Source organism: Bactrocera dorsalis, chromosome 1, assembly GCF_023373825.1.
Source record: "Bactrocera dorsalis isolate Fly_Bdor chromosome 1, ASM2337382v1, whole genome shotgun sequence".
Classification (NCBI taxonomy): domain Eukaryota; kingdom Metazoa; phylum Arthropoda; class Insecta; order Diptera; family Tephritidae; genus Bactrocera; species Bactrocera dorsalis.
Window position 1 is genome coordinate 52996922 of NC_064303.1, and position 11106 is coordinate 53008027.

General features: G+C 36.5%; 1 protein-coding gene across 13 annotated transcripts in view; it reads right to left on the reverse strand.

Moving 5' to 3' along the window:
• LOC105226771 (cAMP-dependent protein kinase catalytic subunit 1) overlaps positions 1-11106 on the reverse strand; it is a 110734-nt gene that overhangs the window by 18960 nt on the left and 80668 nt on the right. For 2 of the 13 annotated variants that reach the window (XM_049445992.1, XM_049445988.1), the window contains exons 3-4: positions 10808-10902; positions 10577-10741 (exon numbers count right to left, since the gene is read on the reverse strand). The exons of 10 other annotated variants lie outside the window; for them this stretch is intronic. The gene's annotated coding sequence lies outside the window, so the exon portion shown is untranslated. The remainder of the gene's footprint in view (positions 1-10576; positions 10742-10807; positions 10903-11106) is intronic. One more of the 13 variants, XM_049445989.1, reaches the window with a different exon arrangement.

An 11106-nucleotide genomic window follows, 5' to 3' on the forward strand; every position in this document is an offset into this window, starting at 1 on the left:
AAGATGCTTTATCGTCAGGGTGGGCAAGGAAGGTATCTTTGGCACTTCTTCTTCTTCTTTACTGGCTTACGCGATTTTAGCCGAGTCAACAACAGCGCGCCAGTCGTTTCTTCTTTTCGCTACGTGGCGCCAATTGGATATTCCAAGCGAGGCCAGGTCCTTCTCCACTTGGTCCTTCCACCGGAGTGGAGCTCTTCCTCGGCTTCCCGCGGCGGGTACTGCGTCGAATACTTTCAGAGCTGGAGTGTTTTCATCCATCCGGACAACATGACCTAGCCAGCGTAGCCGCTGTCTTTTAATTCGCTGAACTATGTCAATGTCGTCGTATATCTCGTACAGCTCATCGTTCCATCGAATGCGATATTCGCCGTGGCCAACGCGCAAAGGACCATAAATCTTTCGCAGAACTTCTCTCTCGAAAACTCGCAACGTCGACTCATCGGTTGTTGTCATCGTCCAAGCCTCTGCACCATATAGCGGGCCGGGAATTATGAGCGACTTATAGAGTTTGGTTTTTGTTCGTCGAGAGAGGACTTTACTTTTCAATTGCCTACTCAGTCCGAAGTAGCACCTGTTGGCAAGAGTAATCCTGCGTTGGATTTCCAGGCTGACATTGGTGGTGGTGTTAATGCTGGTTCCTAAATAGACGAAATTATCTACAACCTCAAAGTTATGACTGTCAACAGAGACGTGAGAGCCAAGTCGCGAGTGCGACGACTGTTTGTTTGATGACAGGAGATATTTCGTCTTGCCCTCGTTCACTACCAGACCCATTTCTTTTGCTTCCTTGTCCAGTCTGGAGAAAGCAGAACTAACGGCGCGGGTGTTGAGACCGATGATATCAATATCATCGGCATACGCCAGCAGTTGTACACTCTTATAGAAGATGGTACCTTCTCGATTAAGTTCTGCAGCTTGAACTATTTTCTCCAGCAGCAGATTGAAAAAGTCGCACGATAGGGAGTCGCCTTGTCTGAAACCTCGTTTGGCATCGAACGGCTCGGAGAGGTCCTTCCCGATCCGGACGGAGCTTTTCGTGCTGTTCAACGTCAGTTTACACAGCCGTATTAGTTTTGCGGGGATACCAAATTCAGACATCGCGGCATAAAGGCAGCTCCTTTTCGTGCTGTCGAAAGCAGCTTTGAAATCGACAAATAGGTGGTGAGTGTCGATTCTCCTTTCACGGGTCTTTTCCAAGATTTGGCGCATGATGAATATCTGGTCGGTTGTTGATTTACCAGGTCTGAAGCCACACTGATAAGGTCCAATCAGCTTGTTGACGGTGGGCTTTAATCTTTCACACAATACGCTCGACAGAACCTTATATGCGATGTTGAGGAGGCTAATCCCACGGTAGTTGGCGCAGATTGTGGGGTCTCCTTTTTTATGGATTGGGCATAGCACACTTGAATTCCAATCGTTGGGCATACTTTCGTCCGACCATATTTTGCAAAGAAGCTGATGCATGCACCTTATCAGCTCTTCGCCGCCGTATTTGAATAGCTCGGCCGTCAATCCATCGGCCCCTGCCGCTTTGTTGTTTTTCAGGCGGATGATTGCTATTCGAACTTCTTCATGGTCGGGCAATGGAACGCCTGCTCCATCGTCATCGATTGAGGTATCGGGTTCGCCTTCTCCTGGTGTTGTGCGTACACTGCCATTCAGAAGGCTGGAGAAGTGTTCGCCGCATCTTTTCGTAGAATTTTCGAGCATTACCCCTGTCGGCCAGCTTATCGAGCTGTTCGTACTCACGCATTTCGGCCTCTTTCTTCTTTTGTCTGCAAATGCGTCTCGCTTCCCTCTTCAACTCTCGGTATCTATCCCATCCCGCACGTGTTGTGGTCGATCGTAACGTTGCGGGGTAGGCAGCCTGTTTTCTCTCCGCTGCGACACGGCACTCCTCGTCGTACCAGCTGTTCTTTTGCACTTTCCGAAAAAAAATGGTTTCAGTTGCAGCTGTACGTAAGGAGTTTGAAATGCCGTTCCACAGTAAAGTAAACTAGTAAGCAGTAAATTCGTAACAGTATCATCAGTCTTCGAATCATTGTGATTATCCCACAACATTTATTATCGGGTCGGGACACATGTCGTCGTACCATAGCAATAGCGAATTTGTATTTCCGTACAGTTTATTCTAGTCTACCTTGGATGACTTGCCAAATTATTTGATTTGAATACTTTAAACCTGGGCATGCATCAAATGGTGTGTCTTGCTTGCGGGCCATTCATTTTTTCGATTGAGCCCATGTAAAAAAGCGGGGTACTTCTGAATAGAGGAGTGTTTGTGCATAGACAGGAAAAGTATCCGCACGATTACACAAATCACAACAGCCGGTGAATGTAGTTTTTGGTTGTCGCGTTGGCCGTTTTCGTGATGCCCAAAGAAATAATGTTAAATACAGTATGAGAATTTTATAGTCACTGCTACGATGGAAACATAAATACAACAACACAAAAATTGGACGACAACTTTATTAATAGTGAGAAAGAGGAAGTCGGTCTCATTTCCATTCATGAGAGGCGGATGTTTCATAAGTATACTACTATTATAAAATTTAATTGTCATCTTGCGGATCTGTGGATGATACAGAATTATATAAAAATCGGAATTAAAAAGCAAGGGTGAAAAATTAGAATTGGATGTATTTTTTAAGGCTGATTCATGAACAAATATAAACAAAAAGTAAAAAAAAAATGGCTTGGACCAGCTTTAATCTTTAGGTGTATAAAAACAAATAGCTTTGGCTGTTTCTCAGACCTATTCGATTAGCACACAATTTCATCAAAACCGGACGGTGACAGTGGTAGGAATTAATATAGCAAATTCTATAACGCTGAATTTGAATGAAATTGGTCATTTGAGGATGATTACAATATAATTCTCGTCGCGACGAAGCAAACAAGGTATAAATATAAATTAATAAAGTGACAAATATGATTGTCATTCTTTAGTGTTGAATTTTTGCGCAACATTTTTAAACACAATGGTTTGTCAACACCTGAAAATATCCCCATTTTGGATGCTTGCAAATTCGAATGCCCGGTTTCACAGTCCATACCTATGTTGTGTTGTGATAAAACAGGAAAATAGTGTTTTACAGTTCATACTTAGGTTATGCTTAAGCACTGAAAATTGTATTGTCACAAAAGACACCATTCGATGCTTCACTACAGCACATTTCCTAGCTCACCCCAAAGAAGCTCTTATACACAAAGAACCACAGATTTAATTGCAAAAGCAAATCCTGAAACACAAAATACTAAAAATTGCCAAGAGACACCATGCTGCTCAAAGGCACAAAAATCTCAAACGCTGCACAGCGAAGCACAAAATGGACTAGTCACAGAACTAGTCACCACCATACCAACTCAAGTTGAGTGTCATAAAAACAAATACCTTAATTCACAATTAAGGAAATGTCAAAAGTTAAGGAAACTTCCCCCCATAACTACTCAATCAAATAATGGCCGGTACGTCGTACGACTACCACTAGAGCCACAATTTTGCAATACCCCACATAATGGTAGAAAAAACATAGTCAGATTCCCCCTGACAACTTAATATAAAAACAAAAATATATGTTCGTAACTTTTCGACCCCGCAGGATGGCTTTCGCCAATAATGATACAAAAATCCTGCTTTAAAAATGTCAACTATGTGGCGCGGTACTAAACGTCAAATTAGTGCATACGCACTTAAACATATAAACAACCAAAAGTCGAAAATCTACAACTTTTTATACAAAGATGCCCCATTGAGGCACAAATTTTCAAAAAAAAAAATCAAAATAAAATTAAGGGATCACAATACTCCCAATGCGATACATTAACGCACCTATGCTTACAAAGCTAAAGTCGCTTTTATCGCATCTAACCAAGCGCTCCTCATATGGACGAGTTATGGAAATCAGCTATACAAAGCTGCAAATTAAGTATACAAAATTATCTACTCCACGAATCGAAACCGTTCGCAATTACCGGCCACTCTCTCGCAAGATCCATCTATTGTCACAGCCCTAACTCCAGGGCTAAGGAGTACCCATTCTGGCATATCTGAGCCAGGCGTGGAGTTACTATCCTTCATAAGCCGAGAATAAATAAAGTCCAAACATTTGCCGATAATAAAGAAAAGGCATATAATAAACTACCGGTATGCCAAACCGATAAATAATAAATTGTAAATAACAGCTAATAAAATTAATAAAAACAAAGAACTTTGTTGGTATAAAAATTTAAAAAGTCGTCAAAGTACGCAAAATCAATTATTACCTCAAGCACCACTATTTACACCAAATACAATTGGCTATTAAAACCAAAATCGCTTCTTACAGCTAATATTCTGCGGCCTCGGTTACTCCACCAATAGTAAGCCGAATTGCATGCATCAGATTATATATATAAAACTAGGCAAAATATTCACCTAGGGGGCCCAGGATGTTTAAATGAGTTAAGCATCCACCCCCTCTACTCGGTAAAACTGGCGCATCCTAATGCTACATACCCATTCACCACAACTGATGACACTACAGCATAACTCACCACACCAGCAAACCCACTTAACAAAAAGGATGGGCAAAGGGAAAACATTTCACAATTCGATAACAACATTCGATCAATTCGTGACACACATTCGTCACCTGCAGTTCGCTTCAACTCATACATTCGTTTTACAAGGTATTCACATATACACTGCGCCGCGTTAACACCTCTACGCCGATATATAGTTCACCGACCCTTAGTGCGTTAATTAGAGCCGTTAATAGGCCGAAGCGCTACATCAAGACCGGCACTTCAGTAACCACCGGGCTACTTCGATAAACACTGATCCTGTGCGATTTGGAAAGTCATACTTTTGTTTCGACAGCGGGGCCAAGTGTCACACCACCTTACCTGTTGATAGAACGCTCTCTACGTAACTTTGGATCACCAGCGATCCCGCACGAATTTGTTCGAATATATAATTAAGTTTTCCATTCCGTGTAACTGAAAGTTGTGTTAGAAATAAATTATCACATATATACATATTTCCTATGAAATGCTTTTAACTATTAATTTCAAACGCGAGTGTAAGTGACTCCAGGAAAACTTAAATACAATAGTGTTGGCTTCCCACTACGTTGGGCTCCCAAGTGTTCAAGCTTTGATACTATACCAAGCTTTGCAAGCATTACAGCTTCTATTATGTCAGAGATATGGTTCAATAATAAATCTATGTATGTATATTATAATCAAGCTGATTCATGTATTGGATTTCTAATAGCGCATTGTCTTCTTTTATAATATGATTAGTTGTTTTTGCTGAGAGTTTTTCTAAAAATTGTGTAATGCTTTCCTGATTGTTATTTATATGCTCTGTCAAATTTTTAAACCTCTGTGTCATTTGCATATTCAAACTTTTTTGATTTTCCTCTATTATTTTTGAATTTAATGTTGTGTCCTGGAGTTCTTGTATTTGTTTATTTATAGTCATAGCGTCATTTGCGTCCATGTTCCCAGTTAATTTATTACAGAGCCTAAGCCGTTGAATAGTCCTCCTTTTGTACATTTATATGGATTTAATGTCTGTAGTTTGTTTTCGAGTCCCTTAAGTTTCAGCTTACAAATTTTAGCAGCATCTTTTAGAAGGCTATTTTTTCAAATTTGTCTACGATAGTAATTAGTTTTGAAGTTTGTGAGTTATAATTGTCCAAGTCTATTATATGAATGAAATTGAAATAACTTTCAATCGTTCTCGCGTGTTTAATCTTCAGGGCTATCATATTCTGGTCTTTGTCAAAATTTTGTATTTCCAAGACTTGTCCATAAGCAAAGGCTATTCTAAAGGTAAATAATTGTTTATTATTTTCGTGATCTCAGTTTAATTTTTGATTTGTGTAATTTTTTGTCTTTAGAAGTTTGTAAAGTAACGTCATTATCTTTTAATACTTTATGTTTTGAGAATCGTGCAGTTATTTTGTTACTCCTACATTCTTTTTTATATATATCCTCTTCTTTGTTCTTACAATCTGGAGGTTTCCTAGATTTATTAAGACGACTAATATTTTTTAATTTAGCTTTCATAACTATTTCTTTAACAATGGGGTATAGTTTTTCTTTAAATTCATTTAACTTAACTAAAAATTCGTGTTTGTTGTCGTATTTTATGTCTCTTGAGAAGTTATACGGTCTTCCAAAGAATAACTCATATGGTGTAAATTTTGTAGATGAATGGATTGTATTATTGTAAGTTATAAACGTCTCATCTAATATCTCTTCGTGATCTCATTCCATTTTCTTGGATTTTCTGGTTGTCATTATAATTCTGTATATTTCAGTTAGGGTTGAATAAAGTCGTTCTACTGGAGAGTTGCTACTGGATTGTTGAAATGATGTGAAGTGAAGTATAATTGTATATTGTCAAATCTTTAAAAATGTTAGATGTAAATTCGGTACCCTGATCACAAACAATTTTCTTAGGTATTCCCGCAAGGTTCATATAAATGTTTTTAAAGCTGTGAGCACACAAACGCTTGTTCTTGATGGTAATGTATATCCTGTGGCATATTTAGAAAATTTATCGATGATGGTCAAAATACATTTACTATTTATAGTATATATGTATGTCAATGTGCAAAATTTGAAGAGGTTCGTTTGGTGTTTCTGTAACTTGGAATTCTAATTTTGGTGGGTGTCTATCGTATTTCAGTGTATTGCAAATTTCACAATTATTTAAAGTTTTATTTATTATAGATTGCATAAGGGGAAAATAATATTGTCTCTTTAAGTATTCATAAATTTCGGTAATTCCTCTATGGTTCCTATTTTCATGACAGGTGCGAATTAGTTCAACTTGTTTATCATTGTCAGTTACATTTGATAGGATTTTAGTGCATCGGACGATACGAAATTGTTTTCCATTTGAAAAGTAGTTTGAGTATATCAGTTGAATAGTTCTGAAAATTGGTTCATCGGAGAAGATGGCAGTTAGTTTAACTGAGGGTATAAATTTTTTGAAAATCTGAACTATTGTGTCTTGAGAAAATTCTTTTTCTCTTATAGTTCTACGTTGTTTATTTTTAAAGATGGTTTCAGCAGTCATACTGGGTTTTTTGTCAGATCTTTCTAATAAAAGTTGCAAGTTCAATTCATTTAAAGGTTTTTCTGAAATTGGTATGCCATCATTCACATTTTCCTTACATGAATGTATTGTAGACAGTTCTTCCGAATCACACAAATTTATATCAGCAGTTTTATCATGGTCTAATTTTATCCTGCTAAATGCATCTGCGTTACTGTTCAATTTTCCTTTTTTGTATACGATCTCGTAGTCATATTCTTCCAACTTCAGGCGCCATCTCACCAATTTCGAATTGGGCTCCTTGAGACTTATTAGCCATGTAAGTAGTCTGTGGTCAGTAATTATTAATATGGGCGGAAATATTTGGTTGCCCACACTATGGCTAAAAGCCCTTTCTCAATAGTGGAATAGTTAATCTCACTCTCAGAAAGAGTCCTACTTGCGTAGCAAATAGGTTTGTCACTACCTACATATGTGACATTGAGAAAGGACTGCTCCAAGCGCAATTTTACTTGCGTCTGTTGTGAGTAAAAATGGCTTTGTGAAATTAGGGTATTGCAGTATTGGATCGTTCATTAAAATGTTCTTGCATGTTTCGCAAGCTTCTAGGTTTCTGGCGTTTAATGTTATGCTTCTGCCCTTTTTTAAGCATTCTGTCATTGGTTTTGAAAGTCTTGCCAGGTTCGGGATAAACTTCCTATAATAACTAAGTAGGCCTATGAACGATTTTATTTCACGATTAGTTCGTGGTATTGAAAATTTCTGGATAGCTTCTATTTTTGTCGGATCCGGTTTTATGCCTTCCGTCGTAACTACGTCTCCTAAAAAAGCAATTTATTTTCGCATAAACTCTGATTTGTCCATCTGGACCTTAAAATTTTAACATCTTAACTTTAAAAAGACTTTTTCTAGATTCTCAATATGTTCCTGGAGGGACGTCGAAAATATAATAATGTCATCTAAATACACTAGACAGATTTTTCCAACCAAATCATTTAGGACATTATCCATAACCCTTTGGAAAGTTGAGGGTGCGTTTTTTAAGCCAAAAGGCATTCTTACGTATTCGTGGTGACCCCCTTCCACAGTAAAGGCTATTTTTGATATGTCCCGTGGATCCATTTCAATTTGATGGAAGCCACTTGCTAAGTCCGAAGTCGAAAAGTAAAGGTATTTGCCCAGTTTATCCAAGATCTCAGATATGTTCGGGAGTGGCTGACCGAGACGGGTTTCTCTTTCAACTTCCTGTAGTCAATGACCAGTCTCCATTTCGTCTTCCCCGATGCGTCCTTCTTTTTTTGAACAATCCATACTGGAGAGCTCCATGGGCTCGGCCTAATAATCCCTTGCTCCAACGTCTCTGATATCTGTCTTCGAACTTCCTCTTTGTGATCGAAAGGATACCTGTAAGACCTAATTCTGTGTTTTATTTCATTTGCAAACGTCAACTTTTCGTCCTCTCAATAAAAGATATCACTATATTTAGTACATAGTTTCAAAAGTTTATGCTTTTCTTCGCCATTCAGATGTTCCATTTGGAGTAAGTCAGATAAATTTGCTATTCTTTCACTGTTTGATTTGCAATGCATACGAGTATTTAAGTTGTTAAGTTCGATGAAGTTTTCTGAATCATACGGACTTGTTTTCAGGGATTGCTCTAGGAAAATTGTTTGGTCATTCCCCGTGGGATTAACTAATTCTATTGTACTAAACCAGTCTTTCGCAAAGTATATGCCTGGAGAAATAAATAAGCCGTTGTCCAAAGTTATTGTATTTATCATAATATCTCCCTCCTTAGAATCAACTGGCAGTTTTACGATTTTTTTCGAATTTGCCTCTATTGTGAATTTATCAGAGGAAAAATTTGGTTTCATTTTAAGAGGTATTGTAATATTATTTGTAATTATTTGGGATAGAGCTTTCATTTCGAAGACTTCTAAATTCGTTAATATTATTCATCTCATTCCTATTTATTATCCTACTAAATTGAGTGCTTGGGCTAGTTTTAAATTTGTTTATGCCCTTTTCAAATTTTGAAAATCCACTACCGGTATCCATTTCTGGTTGAGGCTGTGATTGCCTCCAATTTGTTTGTCTCGAAAAATTATCGAAGCGTTGGCTGGGTTTAAAATTTGAAAAATTCTCGCGGTGTACTTGGGAATTTTGAGGTAACAAATTACAATTCTGATTGTTTGAAATTGGCACAAAATTATTGTTATTAACATAGTAAGGTCTGGTTGAAAAATTAGAATATCTTTTAGGTTGGTAATAATTTTCTTGTCTTGGTGCATTATTTACAAAATTTTGTGGATATTTAGGATATGGATTATATTGGTAATTTGGTCTCCATTGAGGATATTTGAGTTTATTCTAATTGGACCTAATATAATGAATATTCTGTTCTCTGATGTAGTAGTCAAGGGCAATCGACAATGATTCTGGTCTCATTGCTCTAATCGTAGATCCCATAGGTTCCTGTAAAGCCGACAAAAATGAATTTAGGCGCATTTCAGAAAATAGATTTCTCTTTGCATTAATTACATTAGTGCCGGAGTCATGGATAGATAAATTATTAGATTTCCATTATTTCGCTGTAATATTTTTCAATCGGTTTGCCGTATTATTTTAAACAATGAAAATCTCTAATTAGGGATGTTTCTGTGCTTTTATCTGAATAATGCGATATCAAGTTTCCTCTGATCTCATCCCAATTGAGAGATGCGCCATTCATGTTTAAGACTTCGTTGGCTTGATCATCTATTTTATTTCTTATGGCCCTCAAGAGGATTAGTCCATGAGGAGTGTTATCTGCTCCCCTAATGTGAAGAAGTATTTATTTCACATTACTAATGAATTCGTGGAGCAATCTTGGATTACCATCAAAGATCCTTGATTGCATCTGGAATTCTAAGTGAGTTAAAAATGTCGATATTATTCATGTTGTTACTATTAGTTGTCGTTTGAGTCCCTGATATATGTACTTGGAACTTCTGTATTTGAAAGCATATTAAAATTTAATGTAATGTCCTCGGATATAACGGGTAGGCTTCTTGACTTATAAATCTTAAAACTTTTAGGATATGGAAAATATCTAGATTTACTACTCATCAAAAATAATAACTAGTTTTATTTACATAAGAAAGTTTGATTCCCATTGATAGGAATTTGGAATCAAATAATGCCTACACAAAAATAATTTAATTCGATTTTTTTTTATTATATACATATATGTAATTTATTTTTTATTTAACTTTTCCACTTCTTCCTTTTTAATTTTATTTATTTTGACAATGTACGTTACATTTTCTTTTAAGTTGTAAAGATTATATTTTTTAATGATCTTTCCAAGTGCTTATAAATAAGTGGAAGAAAAATTTTTCTTTTGAATTAATATATTTTTTATTTAATTTTTGTTTTTAATTTCATCTATTTTCGCAATATATGTACGTACATATGGAAACTTTTCTTAAAAAAAAAAAAATTTTTTTTCGTAATTCAATAACTCACTCATTTACTTACAGAGCCCCTATGAGAATTCTATGCATGAGGGATTTAGGTCCTTTCTCCAACGGTTGTCGAGTATTTCCACTTATTTTCCTTGTAGCCTTATACCAATATGCTCTTGGTGTTTGTTCTCCGTCCAATATTCCTTCGAGTTTTTGAACAGGCGACCCCTTATGTGGTCTAAGGATTTAATTATTAACAAAGATATTATTTTGTTAGCACTTTTAGTTAAGTTTCAACCCGAACCGTTGGCTTTCCGACTGCGCCAGTTATATTATTACGTTCCTTCGTTAGTTGCACATAAAACACTTTATCTTCTTGAAGGTTACACCAATAATGATCTTTATTTTTAAATTAATTTAACATGAAGGTAAATAAGTAAAAGAAATTTGATGAGTCAAGAAAAAATACAGTAAAAATTAAAACAATAATAATTGCATAAAAGTTGGTAAACAGGAAGTAAGTATTAATTAGTACACAATTGTTGCAATGTTTTGTTCTGCTGACTTTAATATTTTAAAATTAAAGGGAAAAATTATTAATTA